This window comes from Staurois parvus, unplaced genomic scaffold, assembly GCF_062004578.1.
Source record: "Staurois parvus isolate SC_StPar_1 unplaced genomic scaffold, SC_StPar_1.0 ptg000548l, whole genome shotgun sequence".
NCBI lineage: Eukaryota > Metazoa > Chordata > Amphibia > Anura > Ranidae > Staurois > Staurois parvus.
The window spans coordinates 10,466,721-10,491,366 of record NW_028318344.1 but is presented as its reverse complement, the minus strand read 5'-3'; the positions used below and the strand labels follow the sequence as shown (position 1 = coordinate 10,491,366).

General features: G+C 41.9%; 1 protein-coding gene across 2 annotated transcripts in view; it reads right to left on the bottom strand.

Moving 5' to 3' along the window:
• The window catches only part of PLEKHA4 (pleckstrin homology domain containing A4), a 130,292-nt gene that overhangs the window by 58,469 nt on the left and 47,177 nt on the right, over positions 1 to 24,646 (bottom strand). The window lies entirely within an intron of this gene.

Sequence of the window (24,646 nt, the reverse complement as noted above, 5' to 3'; positions counted from 1 at the left end):
ATTGTCCCTAGTATGTGTATGTGTGAATGTGAGTTAGGGACCTTAGATTGTACACCCCCTGAGGGTTAGGGACTGATGTGAATGTACAATATATGTAAAGCGCTGCGTAAATTGACAGCGCTGTATAAGTACCTGAAATAATAAACTTATGTAGGACGAATTATTTCATCTCTGTGTATCATCTGAGGCCAGCCACTTCATTGGGTGTATGTAAGGGTTTACAACCACTTTAAAAACTTTTATTGAAATATCACAAAGTGTCATTTGATCATTTCTCAGCTGAGGTGCAAAGAGATGGAGACGTCAGGTGAGCTCAGACGTGCTGAATTTTTACACGCTTTTGTGTGAACAAGGTACATGGTAAAAAATGATTTTTCGTGTTCCCTTGCAGTGATCTGCATAGCTTGAACAAGCCCTCATTGAACACAATGCACTCCCTGGGTGGTCAATATCTTATCTCAACAATTGTTAAGAAGAGAGGTAGATTGATCAGAAGGCGGGAGCAAACATTTGACTTGACAAGAGGTAGAGTGATCAGCTGTGAGCAAACATTTGACTTGAATAATCTACAGATTGCCAATTTAAACAAAAAACAACAAACATAGAAAGGCAAGCATGTAAAATGCGATACCCACATCAAAAATGATTATAAAAATAAAAATGAATTTTGGAAATAAAAATTGTGCAAACAAAAAAAAAGTGTCTAGTTTATTTCTAGAGACTGACCCCTCTCAGAATAGGTTACAGTATTCCTGGATACAAGTGAATGTAAATGTTTATTTAGGGTAACCGGAGAGAACGATGGAACACTTTAATCCAGGAATACACACAGCAGTTAAGCAGCAGAGAGGATTTGTGCCTTTGAAAACACTACATCACATGTAGCAGACGCTGCGGAGATGGCAAGACACCTTGTTGTTTCAGCAGCTCTGGATTGACCCCGTTGACCCCCCCAATCCATGAACGGAGGTGACTTAGTGTGTGAAACTGTATCAGGAAACCATGCTTGCCAGCAACTTCCAGCCTAGCTGAAACACAATATATACAAGCAGAGAAGGAGGCCGAGCAGGCCTAGGAGGAGGCTGGCTCGCTCTTCAGAAGGGAGTAGGTCAATGGAATGGTGTATCCATGAGGGAGAATAGAGGTGAGGAAGAATCTGGCTGGATTCCATTGGGGGGTGGTGGGGGATGGATACTGTGAACTCCAAGCTTAGGTTGACTAATATTTCAGCATTGTTCAGAGACTGCATGCATCCAGTAACACTTCAGCTCCTGGACCCTTACTGCAGATTAATGAGGCATTGTTCTTGTGGTTTAGAAAAAGAAAGCCAAATCACAGGCACTATTTTTTTTTTTCCATTAGTAATATGTTTTATGCCTCTTTCATAAAAGCGGACCGATCGGTCAGTTTTTCAGTCCATTTACACCCTCCTACATCCAATCTGATCTGCTACAAACAGACGGATGGGGATCCCCTGCCATCTAGCACAGGGGTGTCAAACTGGCTGCCCTCCAGCTGTTGCCAAACTACAAGTCCCATCATGCCTCTACCTTTGGAAATCAAGCTTGTAACTGTCAATCTTGCAATGCCTCATGGGAGTAGTAGTTTGGCAACAGCTGGAGGGTCGCCAGTTTGATCTAGCAGATCAGATGGCAGTTGGGTGTAAATGGACAAAACAGACATCCGTATGCCCATACAGGAGAGCGGGCTGTGTTCGTGTCCACTCTTAAGCAGAGCAGACACGGGCCAGCCATCTGCTTGCACTGAATTAGTGAAGTCCACACAGTGTAGAAGAGGATTTGCGTTTCCCATACTACTAAATTTGTACAATTACCTAATGCATGAAGGCTAGGTTCACACTATTGCGTTCGTTCCTGCACATTTACGCACACACAGAATCATTCATTTGAATGGGCTGCTGTACCTGGAGCAAATGCAGGGAAAAAGGTCCTTGCGCCCTTTCAAAATTGCTTTTGCACCATGTTTTCTGATGCGTGGGAGTGCCAATAAGAATTAATTAAGTGATTTTGCAAAAGAGCAGAAAGCTTTGGTTGCAGCTGTAGGAATGCATTAGATTTATAACTAGCTTTTAAGCCCCTTTAGCCAAGAGGATCCACCTGCTTAGCGAGGGATCTGTCCGCTGATCCCCACTCAGTAGGTGGATGACAGGTCAGTGTTCGCGCCGCTTGTGCAGAGCGGACACGGACACAGCCTACTGTTCTATATGGGACTGTCAGATTTAAACCGCCTGTCCGTTTACATCCAACTGACATCCGATCTACTAGATGGATGGGGAATGGATCTCCCAGCCATCTGGTTTTATCGGATCAGATACAGGTGGGTGTAAGCGGATACAGCCCGCTGTAATCTATGGGAATGTCAGATGTAAACCACCGGTCCATTTACATCATGCCACTAAATGGATGGGCAATAGATCCCCAGCCATCTGTTTTTTTGCTGTTTGGATGCAGGAAGGTGTAAACAGACATCCCCGTTTATAGCCATCTCCTCAGAGAACAATGGATGGTCTGATCAGGTCCACCTGAAAAAAAACAGCCAGGTGGATTCCATTTGTCCACTTGTATGAAAGGGGCCTTAGAGTAACACTGCTAAGACCCCAAAGTCGTGTGACTTGCTTGCGAGTTCCTTGTGTCTTTTGTGATAGAACATTGCAGTCGAAGGCACTCAGGTCACACCAATGTCACAAAAAAGTAGTGCAGGATCCTTTTGTTTGTTGCTGTGGCTTGAGTCACATTGATTAGGATGAAACCCACTGAAATGATTGTGTTTTGACATATCATGCAACTTGGGACATATAAAGTTGCATGAGAAGTAGCAGCAGTGTGAAGTGGGGCTAAAGTACACATTGAAGGGCTTTAGAGAGCAAAGAAAACAGAACATATCCACCCCCCCCCCCCCAAACAAAACCAGGGCCAACAGAATTCCAGCGGAGCACAATGGTAGATAAATGTGTCTGGTGTGTCCCCATGCCAATTCTAGCAAACCAAACAAAAAAAAAGGTAGCCACCCCAATCTGTAACTAGATTTTAGAGTAATGTCCACATGAAAGGACTTTGAACAGATCGAAACAAAAAACGTATTTCAAGGAACACTTACCAGCTAACCAGAAAAAAACACAACATAAGAAACCCACAACCCATGTGGCCTACCTAAACATTTTTAGATCCTAAGGATCAGAAACAAAACCTGCCTTTGACTTGCTGGAAGTGAAGTAAAAAAGGTTTGACAGGTCTGTACAAATGTAACAACTGGAAAACATTTTAGGTACAATTTATTTATTTATTTTTTAAACAGAATATTTTGTAAAAGGGAACACCAAAATAAAAGAAAAAACACACAGCTGCAAAGCCGTTTGGCCTGGACGCTGGAGATATTGTAGATCAAGCTGGCAGCCTCTTTACACATTTGCACTAACTGGTCCGCATCATAAGACAACAGACGTTTGGACATGTGTTAGTAGCCCCTTTGTGTCTAAGTGCACGGTCCACATCTTTGGGGCCTATGACCAGAACCAAGAGTGTGTGGGAGAGATCGTGCCAAGTACAAGGACCCTTTAACAATGGAAAGAATGTCCTCCACCTACAAATCTGAAGAGTCAGAGTTCATACCGGGGAAACAATGAATGTCCTATTCATGGCGACACGAGAAAGGTCAGCACCAGCCACTGCTACACTGAACTCTTCTGCATGCTACAGTAACATCTATTGACTCTTTTCTCCAATTAAATTATATCTAGGGTCTAGAACAAATCAGCTTCACAGGCTTTCATTCTGTGTTTTAGCACCATGTCAGAAAGATTCTAGAAGAAATTTGAGCTATTTGTGAAAAATGACACTTATGGAAAATGCTTTATAAAGTGGAATCTGAACTGTACACAGCATTTATCGACTGAGCTATCACTGCACAAGAAGTGTATGAGTGATGACTTACTGATGCCCCTAGGTTCATATTTGGGTTTACTGGCAAAAGGAAAGGCAAAAAAAAAAAATAATAGTGTGTTCAGCAGATTTTTAAGGCGTTCCCAATAAAGTCTATAGGAACCAAAATGAAAAGCACTGCCAAAAAGAAGCTTGTGTGCTTTTAAAAAAGCTTCAAGTAACACGCTCAGGTGTGAATGAGCATCATTGACTTCAATGGGAACCTTTAGAAGCGTTGAAGCTCTTCAGGAAACATGCTCAGGTGTGAAAAGGACTTACCAGTAAATGTGCATTGGCTTCTGCATACAACTTTTTTTTAATTGTCCCATACACAATGAAGGCAATTAGCATGCCAAAATTTTTGTTATGGTACTGCACTGTGTAAGACAGGCCATAAATGATGTGATTTTCTTTCCTGCAATCACAGGTTGCAATACAGAAAAGCGCTCAATTACACCATCAACATAGTCAGTATTGCAGGTTGCAGGAAGCAAAATCGCATAATATATGGCCTGCTTTACACAGTTAGTGCTCCTGCACCCCTATAACAAAGATGTTACCATACTAATTACCTTCATTGTCAGTGTTGATGAGGGAATCCCTCTAGTCTCTTGGGGGGGGGGGGGGGGGGGGCAGGGGCCCATCGCTGTCGGGAGAACACTGCAATTATTGCCAGCGCCTATCATCGCTAGCAATAATCACTACAAATCTGATATGCTGCTTGTACCCAAGTCAATCAATGGATCAAATTGGGTACAATCAGCCTGTCCATACACAGATTGAATCTCCGCCAGTTTCTGCTGAAGCAGCCGATAGTCAACCAATCTATGGCTGGCTTAAGTTTTCTGAACTGAGCTACCCAAAGACAAATCTTGATCCCGGTCAAGAATATTTAGCAGGTGTCAGGTGGCATGTCTCTGAATTAAAAGCCCTAGCAAAATGACATTTAGTTTGCTCAAGCACTGAGTATCAAGAATCATGCTTGTGCAATGTGTGTTGAACTGCCACTTGTGGCATAAACTATGTGACAGGAGAACAATGCAAGGAGCACAACTAGGAGACAGCAGATTGTTGTCACACTTTATGAGGGTATGCCTGAACTTTATGGAAAGAGAATTCAGTATTTTTTAATAAAAGCTGCAGATTTAAAATTCCGGACTTTTAGGTAACATTTCCTATTTAACCTTCAAGAGAGCAGCACTGGAGGGAGCCTGGAGTAGCATGTTCTCCAGAAAAGTAACCATTGAAACCTATTATTCTTCTTTTTAAACACAGTAAGGCCCATTTAAAGGGGATTACCAGATAAACTGAAAACCCATGGTTTGGCCATATTTCACTATTGGGACTAAAGGTCCTTCAATGCAGCTGTGGGAGACAGGGACCCTACCATTTTATTATATGAAGATCCACATATAACACAGCTGATGGAAAAGTTCTAAGGAACTACTGCTGTTCATATAACAAAAATATAGGCTGCATACAGGCACATCACTTCTCAAAAAGAGTTAACATTGTAGTGAGTGTCCCCTTGTAAGAATCAATGGCCCCACCATAATCTAGCAGCTTGTCCAGCTAGAACCAACCTAACGAGGTAATGTTGAGGCACAAAAAAGGCAAATATATAGCAGCAAGCACAGGCTGGAGAGTGTACAACGAAAACATCCATACAACGTATAACCGAAGAGAGCTACAGGTCAATTTGATCTACATCAGCAATGTGGATGGAGGAGATCTGAAGAAGCCACCACTTGACAGGAGGGACAAAGGTCAATACATTTTATATGGCAACCCGTGATCACTCATCCCTTGAACTTGGTCACCCTGTTCCACAACAGATGCAGAGGTTAGAGGGCTTGCACCATGCAGTCCTACTGAAGCAACAGGTTTCCAAGTGAAAAAGAAAGCGGAGACCATTCAACTCTGGATTTAATTAGCTGCTCATGGACATAGAAGGCAAGTAGTTTTTTTTTTTTTTTTGAAAGCAAGAAAAACATTCCGAAGACTGAAGGGGATATTTGGAATCCAACATAAATTCTGTAATATCTGGAGGAAAACTTGAAACTGTCCTCTTGTTCATGACCAGGGGAAGCATTTTAAACAAGATGTTTTTTCTTGAACTGCCTACAGATTGTTTAGTAGCACACTAAACTCATCAAACTCAGATGAACCAGAGTAGGTTTCCTAAGAGGACTATACACTTTTATTTAATATACATGGGAATAAAAGGAATCATGACAATGTAAACCCAATCAATATGGGTTAATGCTTAATGCACCTTGAGAACATGTATAAGGGCTTTTGCAGCACCACACAATGGTTGTGTTTCACTTGCAAGCATATAAGCCAGCCAACATTAAAAAAAAACAATGTACTTCCTAGACATCAGCAATTGTTATAGGGAACACTTTTGATTTGGGTCAATTTTTTTTTTTTTGCAGAAAAGTATAGACACCGTAATTTCTATCTTCTACATTATATTAGTTATCTGGTTGTCATGCTGATCTGTCTTAAAGTGGAGTTCCACCCAAAAGTGGAAGCTCCGCTTGTTTGGTTCCTCCCCCCTCCACTGCCATATTTGGTGGAGGGGGGATGGGGTACCTGGTTTTGACAGGTACCCGCTCCCACTTCCGGCTCAGTTTGTCGCAGTCTCCTGGGAACTTTCACAGGTCCCCGAACACTGCCGGACCAATCAGGAGGCGCAGAACGACTCACGCATGTGCAGTGGGCACCAAGCTGTGAAGCAGCAAGCTGTCACAACCTGGTGCCCACAGTTGAGATGCCGGTGTCGTGGAGGGGAGAAGGGATGGCGCAGGTGAGTACATCGCTGGACCCTGGGACAGGTAAGTGTGTGTTTATTAAAAAGTCAGCAGCTACAGTTTTTGTAGCTGCTGACTTTTCGTGAACACAAAAATGGGTGGAACTCCGCTTTAAGTACTTTCTAAGTTATTGACTTGGAACAAGTGTGTAGATTGTCCCAACATACTAAAGCCACAGTCAGGCAACTGCATGCAATGGCAAACTTTCAACAAGACGATAGATGCTGGAGACAATAGAATAAGAAATGCCAAGATGCAAGTTTTTAGTTTGTACAACACTAGACCCAAGCTGGCCATACATTTTCCTTAATCCACACTAAAAAACAGCACAGATGGACGATTCTACCTACCAGCTATCATCCTCAAAGCAGCTCCAGCAGAACACCGATTGGATGCAGTGACTGCTCGGCCAACAATTCTCCACCTGGCTCCTTTTCACAAAAGTAAATTGTTCAGTTGACTTGTCAAGTCAGGTGGTGCTGATAGGGGCACCGGCAGATCAAATTTCGAGCCATGTATGGCATCTTTATCTGTGTGATTTGCACAGGCAGTCCCTTCCACTTAGTAGTCCATTTGAAAGAAGTTCAGAAATGATGAAGTTAGTGTGATGACAGCTCTGTATCCAGAGAGCAGAACAACGTCAAAATCTGCAGAAAAGGCTAAACGTTTGGTAATGCATGTAACTAAGCTGGTGAGGATTCTTAAACTTGAGATGCACTTTATGCAGAGATGTTAATTACATATCGGATTATAAAAAGATGAAAACTAGAGAGAATATTTACTAAGAAAAAGAAAAAAGCAAAATCAAATCGAAATTAAAAAGGTATATTCTGGTAAATATTACATCATCATCTCCCATTGTGAAAATCACTAAAATTGCACTTTAGTTTCCTAATAGAGCTGAACACTAGGCTTAAATGCACCATGCACAGGGCTGAACATTTTGAGTCTAGACCTACTAACCAGGCACAAACCTTACTCTCCACCAGTTGCCCCACCCAAGCTTGCCCAGGTCCGCCTCCAACCCCACCCCGGCCCGCCCCCAACCACACCCCCTTAAAGCTTATGAAATTAAATTTTTTTTTAGAATAAAGAGTCCAAAATATAAAACTGTATACAGTAATGTATATCCCAGCTCCCCTGTACTCCATTATAGTGATATGACATGTATACAGTACTTACTCCTTGAGTCCCCCGCAGTGGTGGAGAGGGTGTCTCCTCTCAGCAGAGGAGAGCGGACCTCTCCTGCACCTGTCCCCTCAGTGGTGGTGCCGAAGAAGCCGGAAAAAGGAACTCGGCTTCACGATGAGGCTTAGAGCGCAGCCGCTCCATTATCTGTGCTCGCCGCTAGAGAATTTCTCCTTGCATTTAGCGAGCGGCTTTTTCAAGCCCTGTCCATGCATATTCCATAACGCTCTACAAGCTGGAAATCACCGATATGCACTGTTAGGGCTCATTTACACTTGCTTCGATTTTAACACACAAAGCACCCACTGCTTCAACATGCATTTTTATGTGTTTTTAGACTTCTGTGATGCTTGGAAAATGCCATTTGTGTATTGATTTTTTTTTTCTTGAGGGGCTTAGTAGAACCCCAGCTCAGTAGTACCCCACGCTCTATAGTACCCTCGTTCAGCTGATCCCCAGCTGATTAATACCCTCATTCAGCAGGTCACTCGTTTAGTGTCAAACCCCAGCTCTGCGGATCCCCTCCTCCCCGTTCAGTGGTAACCCCCAGCTCTGCTGATCCTCCTCTCTGTTCTCTGTGTAACATCTGCTAGTTTCTCCTGCATTGGTTCCCCCAGCTCTGCTGATCCTCTGCCGCTCAGTCCTCTCTCTCTGGTCCCCACTCACCTTCCGCTATAGCTTAACCATGTTATGCACCACGTGTGTCGTCTGCTAGTTGCTCCGCTTCAGCCTGGACCCCACTCACCTTCCTACCAATATCTATAGTAAGCTTGAGTAAACTATTAGATGTTTTCTGGAGGACACAAGAAACTGTATTCCTTTTCCAATATTAAAAGGCTAAATTCACCTTTTGTTTCTAAAATCCAGCACCAATATACCATTAATGCACCTCAGTTGCAAAAATATACAAGCTCTCTTTGATCTGGAGAACAAGGCCTTACCTTAGCCCTTCATAAATTACTTTGAAAGCTTTTCAACTTCCTGGAATGTAGACAGAGGAGCCAGTAGGAAGCTGCAAGCTGGCGGTGAAACCAGCTGTGGTGAATACACCACTGGATCGTGGGACAGGTGAGAGGCTGTTTTTTTTTTTTTTTTAAAGTCATCAGCTAGTTTTTAAACTGCTGACTTTTTTTTAGGTTTGACTGCTTTAACCCTCAATGCCCCTCAAATGCTGAAGGTGCTATTAGTGAGAGTTGTGACTTCTATGGAGGCTTTAAAGCCCCATGAAAGCAACATAGGGTATCATTTTTGAAGCAAAGCAAACACAATAGTGTTAACAGGACTAGGGTAACCATTTTATTTAATGAGGTGCTTTGATTGGTATTCTGGGCACTTAAAAAAAAAAAAAAGCGTGTTAAATGCCACATTTTAAAGCAAGTGTAAACAAGCCCTTATGCTTGTGATCTCCATTAGCTTCTGGGTCCTTTGTAGAGCAGCTGCCCTGCTGCCTAATAAACACAGGAGGTCTCATGCTTGGCATGGCAGCCATTCAAAAAACACTGAATTTTTTCAATGAGCGCAAAGTGCTTTCTGATTGGACATGAAAGAATGTTTAGCACGAATGAATGATGCTGGCCATCAGACTGACGACATCTAGTGGCAGAAAAATGTACTGCAGAGAAAATCCCTAGACTGAAGGTGAATATTGCAGCAAAAGATGGGTTTGCCACTTTAGGTTTTAACAGAACTATCTTATTTTTGGCTGGAGCTCTGCTTTAAATCAAAACCACAAACAAGTTACCCTTTGACCTGAAAATTCCACAAGTACACTTCTCCTTTATGATAGCTTGTCTCTTGTCATTCAGTTTGCATACACCGGACAGTGACTGAATGACCTGAATCCTAAAGCTGAACTCCGGGACAAGCAAATATTGTCAAACAAAAGAGGCATATTCTTACTTAAACCTTGCTATTCTTTTTAGATCTTTGACATAATCCAGTGTAAACCAGGAGTTTCCGTAATAAAGACCAGTCACTGCTACTCTTTCATTTTGCAGGATGGCTTTCTTGTATCAGCTCCCTCCTGTAGTTTTTCCAGGGAGTTTGCAGTAGGTGGACCTACAGTGGCTAAGCGGTTAGCACTTCCTCCTGGCAGTACTAGGGTCGTTGGTTTGAATCCTAACCATTGGCCCTAGTGTATGTATGTATGAATGAATGCGAGTTAGGGACCTTAGACTGTAAGCTCCTTGAGGGCAAGGACTGATGTGAATGTACACTATACGGTATATGTAAATTGACGGGGCTATATAAGTACCTGTAATAATAAAATAAAAAAATGTTTAACAATGATGTCACTGCTACTTTCACAAGGTAATAACTGGGTTTGTAAAGGCATTTGGCACATGCAAAGTGGATTTATATCCCTTGTAACTACTGAATATATTTAAAATGAACGTTTTTGTACTCAGAGTACAGTTTTAAAAAGGAACATGAGAGCAATGGTTGAAAAATAAAGTGTTTGGGTGGAGTCCTACTTTGAAATTTACCCGTTTCCTATATATTCATCTTGTCCATTCATCATAAATGAATGCTAAATACATCACTGAGAAATGAGGAGTAGCAGACTTCTGGTAAATTCAAATTGCTGACCATTTAATGGAATGGAGTTCTGCAAACTTTCGAGAAAAACCATAAGAACATTAATTTGTCCCAAGACCCCAGCCATGTACACATTATATACATTTCACAATACCGCAGGGAAACACAAGTTATCTAAAACACCTCTGTGTGAGGAGATGGAAAACTGATCAGCCAGAGAAATAGTGAAGTCCAAGATGTTTTGAGCAAAACAACAGCTGTTTTCTGACCAAAACTATTCTCAATCTGCACATAAAATACAAGATGGAGACCGGCGTGATCATGTGCACGGGTCTGCTATATATTCACAAGGTGATGACTGTCTGGCGTACAATATCATCTATAGTAAGCGTGAGTAAACTATTAGATGTTTTCTGGTGGACATAAGAAACTGCATCCCTTTTCCAATATTAAAAGGCTAAGTTCATGTTTTATTTCTAAAATCCAGCTCCCCTATGCACCAATACACCATTAATGTACCTCAGTTGCAAAAATATACAAGCTTTCTTTGATCTGGAGAACAAGGCCTTACCTTAGCCCTTGGAAAATTTATTTGAAAGCTTTTTCACTTCCTGTAATGTAGACAGAGGAGCCAGTAGGACCCCGGAAGCATATTACCAGCTGATCTCATTAGCATTTCACCCATCAAACCGCTGAAAAGCTCCTGAACGTCAGTTTAGTAGCTGCAGTGAACCTGAGCCCTTAATGACACTGAAAGTGGAACTAGTTAACTTTAGGTGTATAAAGGTGGCCATACACCAAACAATCCGATAGTACGATCTACTTTAGATTTACCAAAACTATATAATAGGACACCATCTATCCAATCACTCTATATGCAATCAAGAAGGCCCTTGAAGTACATCAGGGGTGTCCCATGGGCTACTTTTGACCTGAGCCCATCTTTAAAGACACTGGGGTAGCCAGGCAAATGCATGTGGGGAGAGATCACAAAGGATGACCATCCCTTGTGTTGGCATGGGCCATGTCAGGGCCTCTTTTTGGAGAAATCTGGGGTCTAATTAGATCCCATATCTCTCCTCTGGCCTCCAAAGATTGGTTTGATTGTAAAAAGCCAGTAGCTGCAGGCATCATCCAAGAAAAACTGCTTCCATTCAAGGACGTCATTCTAGGTAAATGACATCCATTACGCCTGCTGTGGCTCCTGAGATATGCACGTCACATATCCCAAGAGGCACAGCCCTTCATTGAGAAAGGAGGAGGGGGGGCCTAGCAGCACACCCTTGTGAGGCCCAATAGAAGAGCCGGTGGGTCTCCCAATGACGTCACATAGGAAGATGGCTATACGTGACCGAGCAGAGGCAGACATTTGAGAGGATTCTGCTGGATCCACTGTGTGGGTGAGTATCTGAAATGGTTATAACACACGACAACGTTTGGATTGTCTGGGGGAAAAAAAAAAAAAAAAAAAAAAAAGATTGTGTAGAGGGTAAAGATCTTTAAATGTATGTGCAGTATGCACTTGCATTTGTTATGGTATCAGCCTTTTGCTCCCTGTATGGAGCTGGAGTGTGAAAGGAGGAAGCAGCACAAGATTCCAATCAGCTCATGTGCTGACATGAAGCATGCGGACAGAAGGAGAAAGCAGAGGTGAACTTATCACTGTGCTGCTTCTCCTTTCACTGTACAATGATAGGCTGGGGGCAAGTCCAGGATTACATGGGTTCAGAGAAAGCAGTTTGAATGATGCTGGTCATCAGGCTGAGGACATCTAGTAGCAGAAAAAAGTACCACAGGGGAAATCTCTGGATTTAAAGTGAAGACGACAGCAAAAGCTGGTTTTCTGTTACTTTTTAATGGGCTATTCATTTTTATGTTGACATTTCTGGCTGCAGTTCTGCTTCACAAGATAACCTCAATTTCTAAAAAGTTAAACGCTTTGAAACCCCCTTGCAATGGAACGTTTTTTTTCCCCAACTTGGTTGGTTTAGTTTCATCACATCTCAACTTCAACGTTCTTTTGTAATCACATGGGAAGTGAGAAACTGATGAGTTAAAGTGTGGCCAGTGGAAATGGAGATCACACAAGGAGAATTCCCTGGTAAGGAGGCCTAACTGGCTCTTGACAGGTGTGCAGTTGGTTGTAGTCTATTTCAGTAGCACAGCTGTTAATGACTTGGCCTTTTCCTCTCCTCATCCCCCCTTTATCTTTACTTCCCACTCTTTCCATCTGTAGCAGTGACAGGCAGTGAGTGGAATGTGCGTCCTGCTTTTCACCAAGGGGACTATCCTCACCTATTTCTGGAGAAGGAACAAATCTCAGAGAAGCACAGTGGATGACAAGCTGCCCAGCCTGGACCATTGCTGGTCATTAGAACATACTGCAATACACTTTTATTATTATACAGGATTTATATAGCGCCAACAGTTTGCTCAGCGCTTTACAATAGAATGGAAATCAAATATACAAAATTATTGTATTGATTCCTTCAATATCAGCTCAGAGACATAGCTATGCAAGTGAGAAATGTGGGCCCATTTTTTTTTATATATGAAGACATGGGTGGTGGTAAAAATAGGTGGCTGAGCTGCGATTTTTAAACACTTATTTGAATGGTGACAACACATCCTGACAGGGCTGTACACATACCTAAGTTGTGATGCTTTGCTTCATAGATGTGGCATTTTTAACTATCATTATTGCCTGACAAATCTCACCAATTGAGGTCAAAGGGGATGCACCATAACCGCAAACCAAATACATCTCTCACAGTTCCACAATGTAAAACTGCTGCTATGGCAATTAAAAAATAGAAGTTAAAAAAAGAAAAAAACTCCAGACATCAGGAGCGGATACTAGCTACACCAACCTCTGAAAAGTGATCCACCAAGGATTGCTTTTGAGAGGGCTGCCAGCAGTACTGCTAATATGAAAGAAGCCAAAATTTTTCACTTGTTAAAGTGACGGGTGTCGAGATCAATTTTCCATACAGGGCTACATGCACCCTGTGCATCAAACCCTGGCTTTTGACATTTGTCAGTTTTTTTTTTGCACAAAACAGATCTAACAAAATGCTTTCAATGGTATATTTAAAAGACCAAAGAGGACCAAATAAGTAGAATTGGAACTACACTGCATCTGAGCACCACAAACCAAAAAAAACACTTAAATTCATTTTTAATATTCACAGCAAACTATCTATCCACGTCTCCAGGTTTTATTTTGCTGAGAAATCAATTTGAAAAACACCCCCTAGCATTTCAGGTCATGGCCATCTTGAGTAAGGGCAGATGAGTTAAGGCATTTACTTTCTAGAATCCATCTGCCCTTAGCTCAGGCATGCAGGCAGGGCAGTGCTTAGCTGAGAAAGCCCCTCCTCACCTCCTGAAGACTCCTAGGATGTATGACATTTGCCTAGGCATGGAAACTATACCTAAAATGTAAAAAAAAAAAAAAAAAAAAAAAAAAAAAAAACACACAAAGTAAATATTATATATTTTCTATTTACTAATGTTGGCAGCATAAGGATTAAAAGAATCAATGTTGATGAAGAAAGTGAAGTTCTGCTTTAAACTCATTGTTGGGGTTTACTAAAGTTCGTAAACACGTCAAAACCTTTTTTTTTTGCTTAAAAAAAAAAATATATATATATATATATATATATATATATATATATATATATATATATAAGTGTGCAATCTACCATACTTTGCAGCATGACATGAAGGAAAGGAATGATTACTATCACCCAATGTGTGCAGGGTTTGCGTGTCAGACACAATACGTTAAACTTGTGACACTGAAATGTCTCTCTAGCCACTTGTAATGTGGGAGGTTATGGGCAATGCACTTCCCGTTATTGGGAATTGTACACAGAAAAAATAAACCGACACATTTCTCATCTATTTTTAGAACTATATTAATGCTTAAGTCAGAGAAATAGTAAAGATGACATTCAAAAAGAAATGGATGGATGGTTGGATGGTCGGGTGGAACTCTCCTCCTGTCAGATTTTGAAGTCATCGGCCACTCTTCTTCAGGTCCTGTTTACACCACAGAAACAAAGTCCGGATGTATTTCTGCATGCAAGTTTTTGATGCGTTTTTTAACCACTTGCCTTCCTGAGGATTTACCCCCCTTCCTGACCAGGCCAATTTTTGTGATACGGCGCTGCGTTACTTTAACTCACAAATTAACTGGTCATGCAACGCTGAGCACAAATTACATTTACGTCCTTTTTTCACACAAAGAGCTTTCTTTCAGTGGCATTTGTTCGCCTGTGCGTTTATTTTTTGCGCTATAAACAATAAAAAGACCTCAATTTTGAAAAAAAAAAAAATTTTTTTTACTTTTTGCTATTAAACATGTCCAGTACAAAAAAAAAAAAAAAAAAAAAAAAAAAATCTAATTTCGTCATAAATTTAGGTCAAAATGTAATCTGCTAAAAAAAATCCCAATACGTGTAAATTAAATTGGTTTACGCAAAAGTTAGAGAGTTTACAAATAGTGGTATATATACACTGGAATTATTTTTTTACTAGTAATAACGGTGATTTTATTTCAGGTACTTATATAGCGCCGTCAATTTACACAGAGCTTTACATATATTTTGTACATTCACATCAGTCCCTAATCCTCAAGGAGTGTACAATCTAAGGTCCCTAACTTACATTCATACATACACATACTAGGGCCAATTTAGACAGGATCCAATTAACCTACCAGCATGTCTTTGGAGTGTGGGAGGAAACCGGAGTATCCGGAGGAAATCCAAACTCCAGGCAGGTGGTGCCGTGGCTGGGATTCGAACCAACCCTAGTACTGCCAGGTAGAAGTGCTAACCATTTAGCCACTGTGCTGCTCCTGATTTATAGTGGGACCGCAGCTGGGCATTCTGACACTGGGGAAGGGGGAATCTGACTGTCACAGACATCCCCAGTGACACCAATACAGAGATCAATGCCAATAAAAAGCACTGACACTGTACTAATGATACTGGGTTGTAAGGGATTAACATCTAGGGCGATCAAAGTGTTGTGTGCTGTTTTACTAGGCGGGCTGTGTGTGCACTTTACACTGTAAGCACACTCCTTTGTATGGCTCTGCTATGCAGAGCCATACAAAAGCAATGTGCAGGAGCTGACAGGGGGGAGATCTATTTTGTTTACATACAGGTCTCTCCCCCATCGGTGATACTCAGGAGATCGCTGGGCGCTGGCAGGGAATCACTGGTCGGGACTCGGTGATTGACAGCCTCGAATGGCAGCGCAGGTAGGGCATGCACCCCAGTTCCAGCCTGTTTTTTTTTTTTTTGTTTTAAGCTTCCTTTTTTTTCCCCCCTGTAATGCATGCCAGTGCATTTCTGATTTGCCGCATTCCAGTGCAGTTCCTTGCAGAACAAAAATGCAGCATGTTCTACTTTTCTTCATTATAACGGAATGCACTGCAAAGGTGTGAACTTTGCCATTGGAATCCATGCGTTTTTGATGCAGAAAAAAAAAATGCACTGGAGTGCATGTGGTGTGAACTGGCCCTTAAACCAACCAAAATCAAGCAGTTTGTTCCCGGAGTCTTCGGATCCGGAGTCTTCGGATCCGGAGTCTTCGGATCCGGAGTCTTCGGATCCGGAGTCTTCGGATCCGGAGTCTTCGGATCCGGAGTCTTCGGATCCGGAGTCTTCGGATCCGGAGTCTTCGGATCCGGAGTCTTCGGATCCGGACTTCCCGGAGTCTTCGGATCCGGAGTACCTGCTTGAGCTCAAACTAAATTGAAAATGTCAGTATATTACAGGTTCACTTTAAATTCGGATTGTGATTTCATTAACCACAACTTAACCACCCAAGTATCAGACAGTCCTTTGTAAAGTAGCTGTTAGTCTGGTACTTGTTATAAATCACCCACAGTTTACAACAATCAGAATGCCAGCACTTGGCTCAATATACCAGAAGGGTGTGCCAGGATCTCCAAAGTATTGTCTGCATGTTGCAAAAGGCTCTAACGGCATATTTGCGGGATATAGCGGCGCTCATAGAAGATATGTGCTGTGCTTCAAGCTATTTTATCTTCTGAGAAGTAATTAGTAAAAGTAGCAGCATACTATAATAAATCCAATTGTTTAAAACACAATGACGTGACGAGGTGATGGCCTCCTTTCTTCTGAGTCTCTCCCTCTTTCAACTCTCAGCAGAAACTAGAATTGTGACTTTATTGTGCTTATTCATGGAAGAGTGCAGTGCTTTGATCAGAGATAGATCACAGTCTGGGGGGAACATTTATTAACATCACGTGGTTGGTAATGCTGCACCTTTCCCTTCCCATCTGCTTTATCCATTGCCCCTCCCCCTCTAAACCTCATTTACCTTAATGAAAGTCTACCAAGCAAGCGTAACATTTTCCACTCGCTCTGTATGTACTGCATGGTCAAACCATTTTCAGTTGAAGTGACACTTTGCTATACAAAAGCGCACCCCCAGAAGAGTTGCAGATGAAACAGATTCCTTTCCCCAGGATTATTATTTGCACAGCCAGGCACACAGCATTTTCTCCATTCCACTGACTCAAACAGAACAGTCTACGGGTGTCTTTTTGATGCTTTATTGCAAATTGATCTTGGATGTGGAGTAGGGAGCATGGAATACCCCAGAATTTGCTGAACAATCTTCTTTAAAGTGGATGTAGACCTCAGACATGAACTGTGAACATTTCCCTCTATAGTGTGTACTTGTTTCAATTAAGAGTACTAAGTGTCATTTCTGTCAGATTCCTCGTTCCTCTGCTATAGGCATGAGTAACTTCTGGCAACTTTTCCTGACACCAGAAAAAAAAAAAAAAAAAAAAAAAAAAAAAAAAAAAAATGGTGACAGAGGAGGGATCTCCAGCAGATTGACAGCCTCAGCCCTGTCCCTGTGATCGGTGTGAAGGGAAGGGGGGGGGGCGGTCATTTCCCTCCAATCAGCTCTCAGAGCTCTCCTCATTGATGTAACTTCAGCTCCCCTCCCCCTGCTTTTTTTCAGAGCCGAGAGATCCTGTGTAAATCCAGCACTTTAAATGTATGTAGGGGAAAGATGGCTGTATATAAATGGGTACAACTTACGTAAGATGGTTTGTTTTATCTGAGACATCTGAGGCCAGTCACTTCATAAGGTATACGTAAAGGTTTACAACCACTTAAAAGGACTCTTCTCTTCACACTTCCCTGCACAAAAAGTCCCACACGACTCTCTGCAGTTTAGGCCCCCAGCTTAAGCTCCAGCTGATACCTTGATGACCACCAAGAAGGTGCTTCCAGCAACCTGCCTTTAGGGGTAGAGCCCCTAGACAAGTGACTCCTCTGGCAGGACTGGACCCAGGATCCAACAACCCTATTCCAGGTCTCAGACTATTCATGGGCTCTTCAGCCACCTACTGGGCACACCTGCCTAAGGATTGGCTAGATCCCCATGAATATTCAGGCTACCTCCTGTTTCCTTCCTCCCACTAGAATCCTCTAGAATGCAGGGGAAGTACTCAGATCAACAGCCTGCGAGACACTGTGCAGGCTACAGTAATCAACCCCTGCTCCACTGGCTACAGAGGAGGCAACTAAATTTGCCTTGCAACCTATACTGACTAGGAGGGTGCTATACTTAGTAAAGCTCACCCTGTAAAAGATGCTAGGAAAAACCTCTTGCATAAAGCTGTAAAACACCTCTAAGTAATTACTTGTCCCCTCTGCCAAATGCAGCTCTCTTCATAGGAAAGCCCTAAAGTCTGCTGTGAATTAATGAAGACTCGTGTTCCTAACTGCTTCAATATCTTGTGGACCATCCCAATGTCTAGGCCCTGAATTGCCAGACGTAGGTGTGCGCTAACAAAAATGGTGTAGGAATGCAGAATGCTTCGGTAGTCTAATGGAACAAGGCTACCTATCACTTTCACCTTCATTAATCATGCTGACCAGATTACTTATTTCGGGATGACTAATTTCCAGCAGAAAAGTACATATTATCATTTGAGCAACGTGCGGGCTCTGTGCAGTTAGAAAGCGTAGATAAGTGGATCCAGCAGTCCTAAGCTTCATACCAGCTGTAGTGTTCAGTTCTGGCTTCCTAACCTTTCTTTTGAAACAAAATACATCAGGATTCCAATACAAAATTAACATAGTAACAGACACAAAGAAGGCTTATGATCCAAACAGTCTCTCCCTCCCACAGCATTGTTGTAGCGGTTCCAGACAAAAAGATGTTCCAGTGCAATGTGTTAAATGACATTGCAACCATGCAGAATATCAAAGAGACCATAAACAGCCCACCATGCTGCCATTTTTCTACTTTCCCAAAGACAACAAACGCTTCTGTTTTCTGTGTAAACAACCAACAGGTCCTTTTCAGATAGGACACCTAGGAATGTTCTGGAAAAAATTCAGCATCACAAGATGAAAGGGAATTATCTGCGGATCCATTAGACCAAGTCAGCTCTACTTGCCTTTCTAATTTTCTGTGACCAGAATACTTCATATAAGATAAAGATATGGTTAGTTTGTGGCATAGAAGAAGACGTCCCTCACACAATTTTGTTACAATGTTGTAATTATGTAATGTTGGCACTGTATGGGCATTAAAAATCTCATTCACAATAAAGAATTACAAACCAGAGAGGTTCTCAAGGTTTCTTAGTGATATGAGTTATAGCTGACAGTATCCCATAAACCAGTTGGTAGTACTCATAGGTGTGCTTTGGCACACCTCATTCACCATGTGCGCATTAGCATATCTCTGTGTGCTGGTGGAGAGATGGGAAAGATCTCCCACTGATCATCTCTGTCATTAGAGAAGTGCTTCCCTACTTCTTTCACAGTGTCGGCGGGGAGATGGGAAAAATCTTCCACTGACCAACTTTGTTTCTCCCTTTCTTTCACTGTGCCAGGAGATGAGCAGCTCGGCTAATAACAAAAGTGTGGAAAAACTTCTATTTCACTTTGAATCTGCAGGCAGAGAGATGATTGCTGGTCAAGGAGGAGATTTTTCTGAACTCCTGCCAGCACGAGTGCCGCAAAAGAGAGGCTTTATAATGAACCAGGACACCTGGCAGAAGCTCACGTGAACGTTGGTTGGAAAGCCAGGGACTTCTGCAAACAAATGATTGGGTGTGAACCCCAGATCCTTCACCCCCATTTCCCCTTCCAAGTTCAAACCTATATTTAAATGCAAGGTATTATCACTGCAAAATCTGACCTTTTGTACCTGCCTAGGCTTTAGGTTGTCACAAATGGGGTTTATGCACTAAACAGGCGATTATGGACAAGTGTCAAGGTATATATGCAGTATATACATACAACTGCTTAGGGGTACACATGATGAGCTATACTTTGTAGTCCTCTGCTATAGCGTGACTGTAAAACAAAAAAAAAAATAAAATACAGTCTGGTACAGTTACTTTAAACATATAGTTCTATTGTACCTCAAAATCGGTCTTCATAACTATGTCGCCCAACCTAAATTAATATCCGTCTCATGCAGAGGTGCAGTGAAGAAATTGAAGTGAGAACAAATACTTGTGGTGACGAAAAGGAATTCCATGGTGACTAGCAGGCAATTCAATAATGTAACTAGAGTTTTTCTAACAATGACAGCACGTTGTTATATAGGTGGACCTAGAGTCATCTTATTTTTGATCTGATTACAGGTACCTCCAGGGAAGAAAGCTTACATTACAGGTTGTATTACTGTAAAATACCCAATATGGTATTACAGCCTCTGGTGTAGGCAGGAGACCCAAGGATTTACATCACCAACATTCCCCATGTGTATGCAGGCACTTTATATCGGTTGACGAGGTGAAAAAGAAAAAGCCTGCACCCTTTTCGGTATATGCTGGATAGGGTTTTGGAATGCAAAAAAGGGGATTAAAGTCAAATAAGTGAAGGTCCTGTTTAGCCCCAGTCAACACTACTTCGACATAGGTCACTTTATTAGGTACACCTGTTCAAATTGCTTGGTAACAAATTGCTAATCAGCCACTCACATGGCAGCAACTCAATGCATTTAGGCATCTAGATGTGGTGAAGACCAATTGCTAAGGTTCAAACCAAGCATCAGAATGAGGACATGGTTGTTTGTGCCAGATGGGCTGGTCTGAGTATTTAAAAAAACGGCTTATCTACTGGGATTTTCACACACAACCATCTCTAGGGTTTACAGAGAATAGTCCGATAAAGAGAAAACATCCAGTGAGCAGCAGTTGTGTGGACAAAAATGCCTTGATGTCAGAGGAGAATGGGCAGACTGGTTGCTACGCCATTCAGACGGTAGGGTCAGAATTTTGGTGTAAGAAACATGAATGCATGGATCCCTCCTGCTTTGTATCAATGGATCAGGTTAGTGGTGCAATGGTGCGGGGGATATTTTCATGGCACTAGCAAGGTGTACCTAATAAAGTGGCCAGTGAGTGTATGTGAAATGTAATTTTTACACAGCACTCATCACTTTTCAGCCTTGGAGAATGGAGTCCAAGCTCCATCAAAGCATAGTCAACTTTTACCATCAATATATACATTTCTACATCACCAACAAAGCACACCACTACCAAAACACTTCAAAAAGACATGGAGTACATGTATGCAGGCAGACACCTGATGGTCTATAAATCACTGTAATGTAAATCCACGTCATCCTGAATGAAAATCGGGTATTGGCCAGATGCTATATTATTATTCACATAAACAAGCAATACATTTGTTTATACCATCCACCAGTGGATCTCAAGTACAGAGTAGCATAACAAGAGTGTAAGTAGTCCGAGTTAAAGTAAATGTGGCCTCCCGCATGAAGAAGCTGTATTGGATCAAGAATATAAATGTAGATGAACACTAACCTACAGCTGAAATGAAACCAGGGACTAACTGCAGTCACATAAATACCAAGGTGCTCAAGCAACGTTCAGTTTTGTGCAGTACAGACACTGGTCACTGTGTTACTCAAGTTCTCATATGTGCAAAACAAAGTTTACATTTTTTTTTCAGGGGGGGGGGGGTTTGTGACAAGCCATGATAATCACAAAGGCTTAACAATAGGACCAATTCAGTAAGCTAGAACACCAGGATGGGGATCCTTATTTTCAAAAATATTCATTTACATGCACAGTGGAAGAAGAGCAATCTGAAGAGATTTATAACTGAATGTTAAATGACTATACAACAAATGTATTGACCATCTGTGTGAATAATATTATGGCACCTGCCCAACACCAGATTTCATTCATTTTAGTGAACTAAGCCAAATGTAAAAATGTAACTCATCTGTTTTGTTATAATCCTTCAGTATGAAGTCTTACACCAAGTGTCTACGCATATTCCCTCACCCTGGAATAGATTCTGTTGGAAGAAGTCAACATTCAGTTTAATGGAGTGATAGAAAAGTATGCTTCAAGTCTTTCAAAATAAGAGCTGGCCATAGACGGATCAAATCTCCATAGGTACCGGCTGAGATTCGATCCACCTTTGGGCAGGATGGTTGTACTGAAGCCGATCAACTTTAGTATAACCAGCCTGTGAGATTTATTTCATGCAATCACTGCCAGCAGCTATAGCCACCAGCAGTGTTCATTGAGCTCTGCACAATAGTGATTCTGTGTTGATGGGGGAATCAAGCGACCATTTCCTTCTACCCAAGGTGGTAGAAAAGAAACTTGCATAATCTATGGGCTGCTTATGTTTGCTGACATTGCATCCAATATGCCGGTACCTAGCAGCAGTCTCAGGCCTTTTGGGTGCCTAAAGAAAGTTAGGATTTTACAGATAAATAACATGCATAAAATAGGATTATATGTGCATTTAACATATGGGAAGTTTGTCGTTGAAAAAACTTTTCTAAAGACAGGATCTCTAAAGCTGGTCATACACTCTTCCATTTTTTTTTTCAGGTTCTTCCATCCACACTCTTCAGAATAGACAGACGAATCTCCCACCATGGCCTTGTAATCTGACCGCTGGAAAAGTGATGCTATGCTGTGCTCAGAAAATCTAATGTAAGGTGAAGTGATACCATCTCGAAGAATGTTACTTTTCAATTTTTTATTTTGTTATTCACAGAACAAAAATAGTTCACTAGAAAACTGAGAAAATGTCAGTACTTACAGCAGCATTCATTGTTCCTCCCAGACATCTCTTGCCCGGGTGCTGATAGTTTATATATAGAGGCAGCACAGATTGTCCTAATCCTGCGCCTACTTTCTCATACCATCCATTTTCCAGCTGGACATGCTCAGTGCGTGTGCAGGCGTCTCTGCCCAAGACTCCCGTCATAGGAATATCTCAGGTCAAAGACGCGATTCAACACCCACAATCATTCACTCATCAGATCTCCAAGTTCAGCCTGCTAATGAGAGGCCAGCTGGAGACAGAAACAGACATATCTCCTTTCAGAGACCTGCTACAGCCATCTTCTTCCAGGTTCTACCACCGCCTGGAATAAAGCAACGCACAATCAATCAGTTAAGTCTCTCTAGCCTATCACCACACCATTTTATTTATATAGCGGCATCAATTTACACAGCACTTTACATATATATTGTACATTCACATCAGTCCCTAACCCTCAAGGAGTGTACAATTTAAAATTCCCTAACTCGCATTCATACATACACATACTAGGGCCAATTTAGACAGGATCCAATTCACCTACCAGCATGTCTTTGGGAGTGTGGGAGGAAACCGGAGTACCTGGCGGAAACCACGCAGGCACAGGGAGAACAGGCAAACTCCAGGCAGGTGGTGCTGTGGTTGGGATTTGAACCGGCGACCCTAGTACTGCCAGGCAGAAGTGCAACCACTTAGCCACTGTGCCACCCAATTAATTTTTGGCATTCAGCAGTTCCAGTCTAGAGAGAACATAAGGGAGGCTTTCTTTAGGAGCCAATTCACCTACCAGCAGGTCTCTGGATTCTGTGAGAGGAAATTGGAGTACCCAGAGAAAACCCATGCAGGCACAGGGAGAACATGCAAACTCCAGGTAGGTGGTGCCATGGCTGGGATTTGAACCAATGACCCTAGTACTGCCAGGCGGAAGTGCTAACCATTTAGCCACTGTGCTGCCCCAGTAATAACATGTGCTATCTTCTATAGCAAACATTTTCAGCCTTGTGACTTATATTGAACTCTTATTGGCTGTCACTGCTAAAAGTAATAATCCTTATGGCAAGTGGATTCACACATGAAATGCTAACATATTTGGCAACACCCAAGACACAAAAAAGAACAGCTCCACTCTTTTCTATATTTTAATGGCAGAGCAATTGGGATCCCTTAATATAAGCTACTACCAATTGTGTCTTACTTTCTGAGATTGGGGGGAGGTTGGTAATTCTAATTACCAACCTCCCAAACTAGAGCCCCAAAAAGCCGTTACCTATGCCAACTCTGCATTAAGATCAGAGTCCCCATTGGACCCATGCTATGTTTCATATGTATGGGAGATGATGTGTATGCACGCAGCTGTTCATTTCTTATTTAAGAACTCCAGGTATGGATATTCTATACAAAGTTACCTTTGGTCCAGCTTGGACCAATGTAACTATACATATACCTGTCTGATGCCCCTGGAAACCACTGAAGTAGACACTACTCCAGCCATTCCCACTCGTTGCCAAGTGGGTGACCTCAGAATGCAGCAGGCGCCTGCTCAGCACAGGACCTAGAATCGAGTGGAGATCATTGGAGTAGCGGTGTACCAGGCATTGGCCAGGTATGGTATTTTAGTTGTGTTACTCCAAGCTGGACCAATGTAACCATGTATAAAATATGCATACCCAACATTTTTCTTAAATGGTTTCACACAACTATGCATTTTGAATGAACAACCACCCCATACACAGTGATATTTACTTAGTTAGCAGTGTTCTTTAACTTAGCCATGTATTATACTATGTAATGTATTAGGGCCCATGCACACTGATTTAAAAAAACAAACACACTGCTCCTAGAGGAGTTTAGCATTTCACCTGCAGAAGCAACTAAAGTTATCCTATGTTTCTATGCACATTAGAGGTACATTTTAGGTTCAGAGTTTAGAGGCAGAAAAAAACAAAAAAACACCCAAACTTCTGTTTTGTGTTTGAGTGTGGTTTTCAGCCAAAACAACAAAACCAAAAAAAAAAAAAAAACCCCACATTCTAAATGCTCCAAAAACACT